The sequence below is a fragment of the Bidens hawaiensis genome, unplaced genomic scaffold, assembly GCF_021521415.1.
Source record: "Bidens hawaiensis isolate Kalapana, Puna unplaced genomic scaffold, B.hawaiensis_p1.1 tig00016200_1, whole genome shotgun sequence".
NCBI lineage: Eukaryota > Viridiplantae > Streptophyta > Magnoliopsida > Asterales > Asteraceae > Bidens > Bidens hawaiensis.
The window spans coordinates 535,796-545,096 of NW_027492476.1; the positions used below are offsets into that span (position 1 = coordinate 535,796).

The window sequence follows — 9,301 nt, forward strand, 5'->3', positions numbered from 1 at the left end:
GAAGCTCACAGATTTTAGTTTTGCAAACCTTATCCAATGGATGATATTAGTCATGTAACAACTCAATTCATGTGGACAGAAGGCCATACCGCCACAAAGTATATCGTTGCAGGTTCGTTTCAATTCTATTGTTCTTGATTTATCCGTTTTTATATAAAAATAGATCAAGAAAAGAGTGGACATATTACATATTACTAACAACAGCTAGCCCGTCCTTTTAACATTTGTATGAAGTAACGTCACCTATGTGAACAGGTAGACTTACAACAAAATGTGACTTATATAACTTTGGGATAGTTTTGTTGGAACCCATTCAGGGAGGCATGCCATTCATAATAAATAGTGAAGAGCATAACTTACTAGACTGTTTAAGGTCTCAAATTACTAAAGCAAAACTATACATGGTCATGGACGTGAAGCTAGAAGGGTGATACTCCTAACAAAATTGCAAATCTCGCACTCAAATTTTGGAATTCAGAGGCCATATATCAGCCCAAGATGTCCGATGCACTATCCATTTTAGAAAAAGAAAATATTATTTTCTATTGAAAATAAGCGTTAACAAGAAATGTCAAGTTCAAAGTCAAAAATCATGAAAATGGTCCCGATAATGGTAGTCAAGGTGTAGATTATTGAGACCATGAGAGTTAGCCAGTTGGTTCATTCTATGACCATCGCCACGCAATTAAAAAACTCGTGAATTCAACAGAATCAAAAACATATAAATTGTTATTTTCTTATATCTCAAAATAGAGTCATGAGCCAGAATAAATACAAATTATCAAAAGGTAAGTTTGGCAAGTTGCTAACAATAAACCGAATAGTAAAAGGAATAGATAAACAATAATAATACGAATATGCTGAATATCTTGAATTTCAATACTCCCCCTCAAGTTGGAGCATGTAAGTCTCGAGAGCCCAAATTGTCAAGCAAGAATATGAGTTGAGGAGCGGCCAAACTTTTGGTGAGAAGATATGCAATTTGCATCTTGGAGATAATGAAGAAAGGTTGAACATCAAGGGATTCGACCCGTTCACGAACGAAATAACAATCCATTTCAACGTGTTTGGCTCGTTCGTGAAAACCGGGTTATTATCAATGTGGCGAGCAGCCTGGTTATCACAAAACATAGGGGTCGGTCCGAATTGTGGAACATCTAAGACCTTTAAAAGCCACCTCATCCAGAGAACTTCACTAACAGTGGAGGCCATGGAGCGATACTCGGCTTCGGCCGAAGAACGAGAAACGATGGATTGTTTCTTTGTTTTCCAAGAAATTGGGGCACCTCCAAAACGGATAAAATACCCGGTTTTTGACATTTTGGTATAAGGGCAACCAAGCCGGTCGGAATCATAATTGGCTGTAAGATTGCAACCTCCTTCCCGTGGGAGGAGAACACCCTGCCCTGGTGTAGCTTTGAGATATCTCAAAACCCGATTAACCACATCCATGTGATGCTGTGGAGGATCGGAAATGAACTGCTCAAACGGATCAAAATGTTTGCCGGGTACACGATGTCGGGCCTTGTAGCTTGTAGGTAGAGGAGACGACCAACGATGCGACGGTACCGATGGCTATCAACTTGTGGCTCCGTGTTTCCTCGTTCTAATTTTAGGTTCGATTCCATGGGAAATGCACTAGGTCAACATCTCTGCAAACCGAAGTCTTCGAGAATGTCAAGTCTATTTGCGTTGACTCAAGACAAGGCCTTTAGACGTACGGGCCACTTCAATACCAAGGAAGTATTTCAGATTGCCCAAATCTTTGATACCAAATTGTCTATTCAGCTCGTCTTTCATATGTTGTATTTTATCTGGATCATCTCCCACACTAATAACATCGTCTACGTAAATAAGAGCAGCCACGAATCTGCCTTTGTGTTTGTGAATGAAAAGTGAATAATATGGTTTGTTTTGAGTAAACCCGAGCTCAATGAGGGTAGCCGTAAACTTGTGGTACCAATAACGAGAGGCATGTTTAAAACTGTATAGGGATTTTCTTAACCGGCATACCCGGATATCATTTTCTTTAGAAAAGCCTTGTGGGATTTTCATGTAGATTTCTTCATGTAAATCTCCATGCACGAAGGCGTTATTCACGTCTAATTGATGGATGAGCCAGTTTTTCTTAGTTGCCACAGCCAAAAGAGTTCAAACGGTAACTAGTTTAGCAACCGGAGCAAAAGTGTCGTGGTAATCAATGCCTTCCGTCTGTGTGAACCCCTTTGCAACGAATCATACCTTGTACCGTTCTACTTCTCCGTTCGGTCTATACTTTACTTTGTAGACCCACTTAGAGTCGATGGCGCGTTTTCCTTTGGGCAAGTGTTCAAGGGTCCACGTACCGTTTTCTTCTAGTTCTCGTATTTCCTTTTTCATTGCGTCTTTCCACTTCTCATCCTGTATAGCTTGTTTAAAATTTCTTGGCTAATCATTTGAGTTGATGGCCGCCAAAAAGGCTTTGTGAGAATGAGGAAACTTCTCATAAGAAACAAAATTAGATAGAAGATATACCGTAGAGGATGCTTGAGTTTGCCAGTTTTTGTAGGATCTACGGATGGGGAAGTTGAACATTATAATCTTCGAGACGAGCCGGTTGTGATCGAATTCTTTTGTGTCTAGCAAATTCTGAAGTGGTTTCATGGATCTCATTATTTTCTTCTATTGGCCCAATATCATGTGATACAAACTTATCATCAGTCTGATTTGGGGCTTGAGCATCTTCCTGATGTGGGCCTGGTGGTTCTTCATGAACTCGGCTCACATCCATTTCATTTGTGTTTTCTAGAGTGCCACTTTCTGACTCAACAACTACATCAATTTTGGTTTTATTATAATTCTCGTCCATATTATGATCTTCACTATCAAAGTAGGCCCGCCCAACAGGAAGTTCAAAAATATCCAATTCATTATGATCAATGAGGATTTTGTCAAAAGGAAATTGATTCTCGTGGAATATGACATCCCTGGAAACAATTAGTTTTTTGAGATTAATATCAGGGATTTTATATCCCTTTTTCCCTTTTGGATATCTCAAGAAAACTCCGGGTCTCCCCATTTCTTCAAAATTGTCTCCTTTTGTATCGGTGTTTCTATAATATGCTAGACAACCAAAAACCCTCATGAAATTGTAGTCGGGTTCTTGGTTATATAACAATTCATAGGGAGACAACCTTAGAGGGTAGTCGATTAATTATATACGCATCTGTTAAAACGCACTCACCACAAAACCTATTTGGCAGTTTAGCTTCAAACCTAAGAGTCCGAGCGGCGGTTTCAAGCAAGTGTCGATTCTTTCAACCACCCCATTTTGGTGGGATGTGTGTGGACAAGTGGTTTAGAATAAGATCCCATTTTCTCGATAAAAATCTAACATATCATTAGATGTAAACTCTCCACCGTTATCACATCTAATTTTCTTAATATATTTCCCAAATTGCGTATTAACCATTTATGAAAATACTTTAAACATTTACTTGCTTCATGCTTAAATTTCAAAAGGAACAACTACACGGCCCTACTATAGTCATCAACGATAGTCAAAAATAACTTGCACCGGAATAAGAGGGTGTTCGATAGTTTCCCCAAATGTCACAATGTAATAAATCAAAACAAGTAATTGTTTTGCTAGTACTATCTGAATAAGGAAGCCTAGTGTGTTTGGGCTTAGAACAAGAGTCACATTTTTTATTTAAAGTAGTGTTTCTAAGAAAATTGATTTCGGTAAGTTTTATAGTGGAACAACCTTTTATGCCAAGTATCGACGGTTGTTGTTTCCGTAGCCTTTCTTCCACTGGAGGCCATCCTCATCCAGTATAGACGCTTCTTGTAGCTACCCACACCAATCAAGCTCCTCGTGCGAAGCTTTTGCATGACACAAAAATCAAAAAGTTACCGAGCACTGTAGATCATTTGCTTAGCGACCAACAGATAGAAGGTTGCAATGAAATTCAGGGACGTGAAGGGCTCCTTTAATCCTATCACCCCCCCCCCCCTCTTAAGGGTGCAGTCACCTCTCTCTTTAACAGGTATAGCAGCCCCGCTATGGATGATGACCGGAGACTCACGGTTTACCGTGATTTGGTTATCAAGAAATTCGATGTCATGTGTGATGTGCTCGGTAGCCACCAAGTCAACTACCCATTCATTGTATTGATCCTTCTGGTTATTATTGTTTAGGACTTCGTTTACATGCCTCTGATTTGGATAATCCGAAGCGTGAATGTAGATCGGTGGATTGGGGTTAGGTGCGCCATTACTCTTGTTGCCTTCGTGTTTTCCATCAACCATGGTGTTGTCGACTATGACCATCGATTAGGCTTGTTAAGCCTGCTCTAATGCCATCTAGAGTTCAACAGAATTAAAAACATATAAATTGTTATTTTCTTATATCTCAAAATAGAGTCATGAGCCAGAATAAATACAAAAAGTCAAAAGGTAAGTTTGGTAAGTTGTTAAAAATAAACCGAATATTAATTGGAATAGATAAACAATAATAATACGATTATGCTGAATATCTTGAATTCCAATAGAAACAGGAGGCAAACTTGGACTTGGTGCGAACTTGAGTTAAGTTAGCTTGGTGGCCTAAGTCCAAGCCTAGAAAACTTGTTGTCTATATATATATAGGGGATAGATCTTGCGAGAAGTGATATTACAGCGAGAAGTGCGAGAAGTGAAGGTATAACTCCATTAATCCTTAATTTCACCCCCTTTCATATGATGTTACATACATATATGTAGGTTGGTTGTATTTATATCTTAATTACACATTCAAACCTACCTGCAAACATATAAATGTACCGAGCCACATTCAAACCTATGTACCTACACACATACAAACATACATACACATATACAAACATACGTACACATATACAAACATACGTACCTACACACATACATATGCACCTACACAACGCACCTACACATAAGAAATAGAGTGAAATTAGGGATTAATGGAGTTACACCTTCACTTCTCGCACTTCTCGTTGTAAAAAAACTTCTGAAATGATCCAATACCTATATATGTATGTGTGTGTGTGTGTGTGTTATGTTCAGTCATTATGAAAGAAGCAAACAAGGCTAATTTCATGGGTTGATCTGACGTAGAGCTCACACCGGGTAGGAAAATAGATGTATACTCTTTCGGTTTGTAATCTATGATGATTTATAAATACAAGAGTTTTTCATCGTTTATTATCCCATTCATGTATTGTTTGTGTTTGCGAAATTGTTCTTTTTTTGTGTTCTATACAATATTCAAATCTAGGAGAATTCCACACTCCTAAACGTCATGCAGAACTCGTATCGATCATACGAAATGGGACTTAACATAGCCAACAGAGCTAGAGAGAGTAACTATACATGTTTGTTTTTTGTTTTCATTTTTATGGATTTCAGTAGTGTTATTGTTTTGTTTATCCTTTTGCACACGTAGGAAAGATTAAGTCCTGTGTGAAGACACTCTTGTTAATTTGTCCACACATTTCACTGGTAAACAAGAAGCAACGTGCCTGGGCTCTTTGTTTACTTGTGAGATGAACTACGGACAAAGTTTCTGACTAGCGACAGTATTATGCCTAAGTTCATGACAATAAAAAGGGAAATAAATAAATAAATAAAACACAGTTGTATTATTCAGATGAACCGAATTTCAATTGCCTGTGATAATTTGTTATCTGTGGATTAGATAATTAATTTAACTATCGTATTGTGCATACTGACGCGGAACTATTATAATCTTAATGTTACTAGTGCTATGGGAAAATTTATGGTGGTTGTTTATACTTAGCAAACATGAAAAGAATCTATCAAGGTAAATTACATTCGTAAAAATATAATGTAATGTAATGCATATCTATGTTGTGCATATCTGAAAGACTAACTCCTTAGTTCTTTAACATTTATATATGTTCACTCGGTCTTAGTGGAGCCCGTCATGAAATATAACTTCAAGTGGACCCATAATTATTTCTTAAGCCAAGCAATGTTTACGGCATTTAACTCATGATTTAAGATCACTATGAAAGAGATTATATGAAAATCACCCTAATCAACCATGTCATGATTCCACATGAAATTTGGTTTTAATGGATGAATTTTATTGGTCACATTTGTCTTTTGTCAAATTTTTATTTGCATGATAACAAAAGTTGTGAAAATATATAGTATCATCTAGCTATATTTTATAATGTTTCAATCCAGGTATTGATAACAAATAATATAATATATTAAGGTAAGAGTGACTTTATGATGGTAATTTCAAGTTCAAATGGAAAAACCGAAAAAACCCGAAACCAAACCGAAAACCAAAAAAACCTAAACCGAGCAGTTTCAAAAATCCAAAAACGGATGTTTTTGTTTTAACCTAAAACCGCTTTGAACCGCACCACGCACACTCGTAGTTTTTATTGGTTTTTTTCTTTAGTTCTGGTACTGTGGAGAACGTATCCAAAACTGACTGAATTCGCGTCAACTTACAGCTGCAACGCGTGGGACCGAAAATGTTCGGGTTGTACTTACTCACAATGTAACATTCTACTTTTGATAATAATAATAATAATAATAATAGATAAAGAAATTTCGTTTTGATAAATAGTGTGTTACTATTCATAAGATAGATAAAAAAAATAATAGTGTGTGGATGATGATAATGGGTCTTAGGTCCATGGGCTTATGGGTATATAAACCCCTTAAACCTCCCTAAAACCTAGATTCTCCCTAAAACCCTGATTTTCATCTTCTGGCCTCCATACACACTCAAAACACACACACAAACACCTCTATCCTATACTGATCATTTTTTAATCTGAACCAAAAAGGGTTTGTGTTAGATTTTCGTCATACAGCAAGAACACGTCTAGGTTCACGTGTTGGACCAAACCCGTTTTTAGATTAAAGGTTACGTTTTTAAGGTTTGTTTGCCCTAAGATTTGGTACTAAGGCAAATCGGGCATTTTTATACAAGAAAAATATAAACTTGAACGTATGCGAGATGCTGGAATGAAACGGGTAATAAGGATGACGTTTGGGTCAAGTTAAAGGACAGAAAGGAACTCGTTATGGCTCATAACCCGTTTTATCGTTTAAACGGGCAAAACGAGTCGAAGGGAAATGCTGGAGAGTGATAGGAATGAAACCATATGTGAATCGAGCCCTTAAGAAACTGGATTCAATATAAAAGTAATCGAATCGATTGGAACAAAAAGTAATCGAAACGAATGAGAAAAGTAATCAAATCTAATGGACCAAAAAGTAATCGAATCGAATGGGAAAAGTAATCGAATAGAATGAACAAAGTAATCGAATCGAATCAAATGGGTGATTCGATTCGATTAGAATTTCCATTCGATTAGAATATGCCATTCTATTAGAATTTCCATTCGATTAGAATATGTCATTCGATTAGAATTTCCATTCGACTAGAATCTGCCATTTGGTTAGAATTTCCATCCGATTAGAATATACGATTCAATTAGAATTTTCATTCGATTAGAATCTGCCATTCGATTAGATTTATTCAAACTTAAGTTTTCTGATGAATTTTTAGTAAAGGACTGTTAATCTTAAAGTATTTTCTTTTGATTAGAATGGTCAGCTCGATTAGAATGGTCAGCTCGACCCTAGCCACGGGCTCTGACCCTTGGACCCTGCTAGGGGCTGCTTCCCCTAGACCCCGCTGCCCCAGACCCCCGTAGCTAGGGGTTACACTAATATAGAATTATGATATAGTTAGAGGTAGTTAATTAATACTTATAATTATTACACGGTTAGCCGTGCATAGCTTATGAGGCGTATTACAGTTAACTCTGAAAAGCACATGATACATGTGAGTTTCTAGCCCCATTTCTTTGTTATGTTTTCGGGGTTGTGTGCATACTCGATGTGATTAGTTAATACACTTACCTTAAGTGATAATTGTATGATATGTGATTGTTTTATGTATAATGTATGAATGATATATGAATGTTATAGGAAAGATTGAGAGTACGTATGAAAGTTTATAAATATAAATATAAAGGAAGGTATGGTATGGTTGTATGGAAAGAAGGAACACACTAATAATATCCGAGACAGAAGGGAACCGGGCCCTAATAATACTCGAGGAAGAAGGGAACCAGACCTTAATAATATCCGAGGCAGAAAGGGAACCGGGTCCTAATAATACTAGAGGGAGTAGGGTGAAATGCTCTTTAAAACGTATAAGTTTATATGTAAAGTAAGATAAAATATGAAAGTATGAAAGTAAGAATGAAGGAGTATACCTATGTATGTACGAATGAAAGTAAAGAATGTTAAGTATGTAGTATATGAACGTATTGTATGTTGTCTGATTAACTAGAACTCACTCTCTATCGTAACGCTCGGGTTTTCCAACACAAGGATTTTACTGAATCACCCCAGCAACACCGGGGACCGCAATGCTTTTGTTTTACCGAACGAATAAACGTCTTTTTAAATATTTTATTTTTTATATATTAATTTGATGAATTTATTTTTTTTTTTGTTTTAACGATTGGATTGTATCAACATTGTTTATACCATAATGATCGTAACGTTTGTAAAACATCCGTTTGAAATTTGAAAAAACTTTAATGAAGTTAAGTTTTGTTTTTAACTGGGGTTCAGTCAAAAAATTAGTGTGAAAGATAAGACTAAGGCAAGTAAGATTATTAAGAAAAAAAAATAGATTATCAAATTCCAATGTGCTAATTTAAAATACATTAAACAAAACCACATCTATTAACCATTGTTTAAAGAAAAATAAATAAAAAGCCACACAAGAGGGCTACACACAAACAAAACCTTATCAAGACCGGAACATAACCACACATCTCCCCCATCAAACCCCAAACCCAAACCCACAATGTCAACCACCGTCATTCCCACCACCGTCTCACCACCACTCCCACCCACCAACCACCATTTCACCGTCACCACTCTCCGCCAACAACCCCTCCCCCGCCTCCGCCACACAACCACCTGCTTTTACAAAGTGACCATCCAGCACGAAGGCCAAACTGTAGACCTCGAGGTAGAACCAGACGAGACGATACTCGAGAAGGCGTTGGACTCCGGAATGGACGTTCTGCATGACTGCAAGCACGGAGTTTGCATGACGTGCCCGGCGAGGTTGCTCTCTGGAAATGTGGATCAGAGTGAAGGGATGCTGAGTGATGATGTGGTTGAGAAAGGCTACTCGTTGTTGTGCGTGTCGTATCCGAAATCGGATTGTAGTATTAAGATTATACCCGAAGAGGAGTTGCTGTCTTTGCAGTTGGCTACGGCTGATGATTAG

The 9,301-nt window shown here is 37.4% G+C and overlaps 1 pseudogene; it reads left to right on the forward strand.

Annotated features, from left to right (window-relative positions):
• The first annotated feature begins 8,869 nt into the window (after nucleotides 1-8,869).
• LOC143550911 (ferredoxin C 1, chloroplastic pseudogene) lies at nucleotides 8,870-9,301 on the forward strand (annotated as a pseudogene).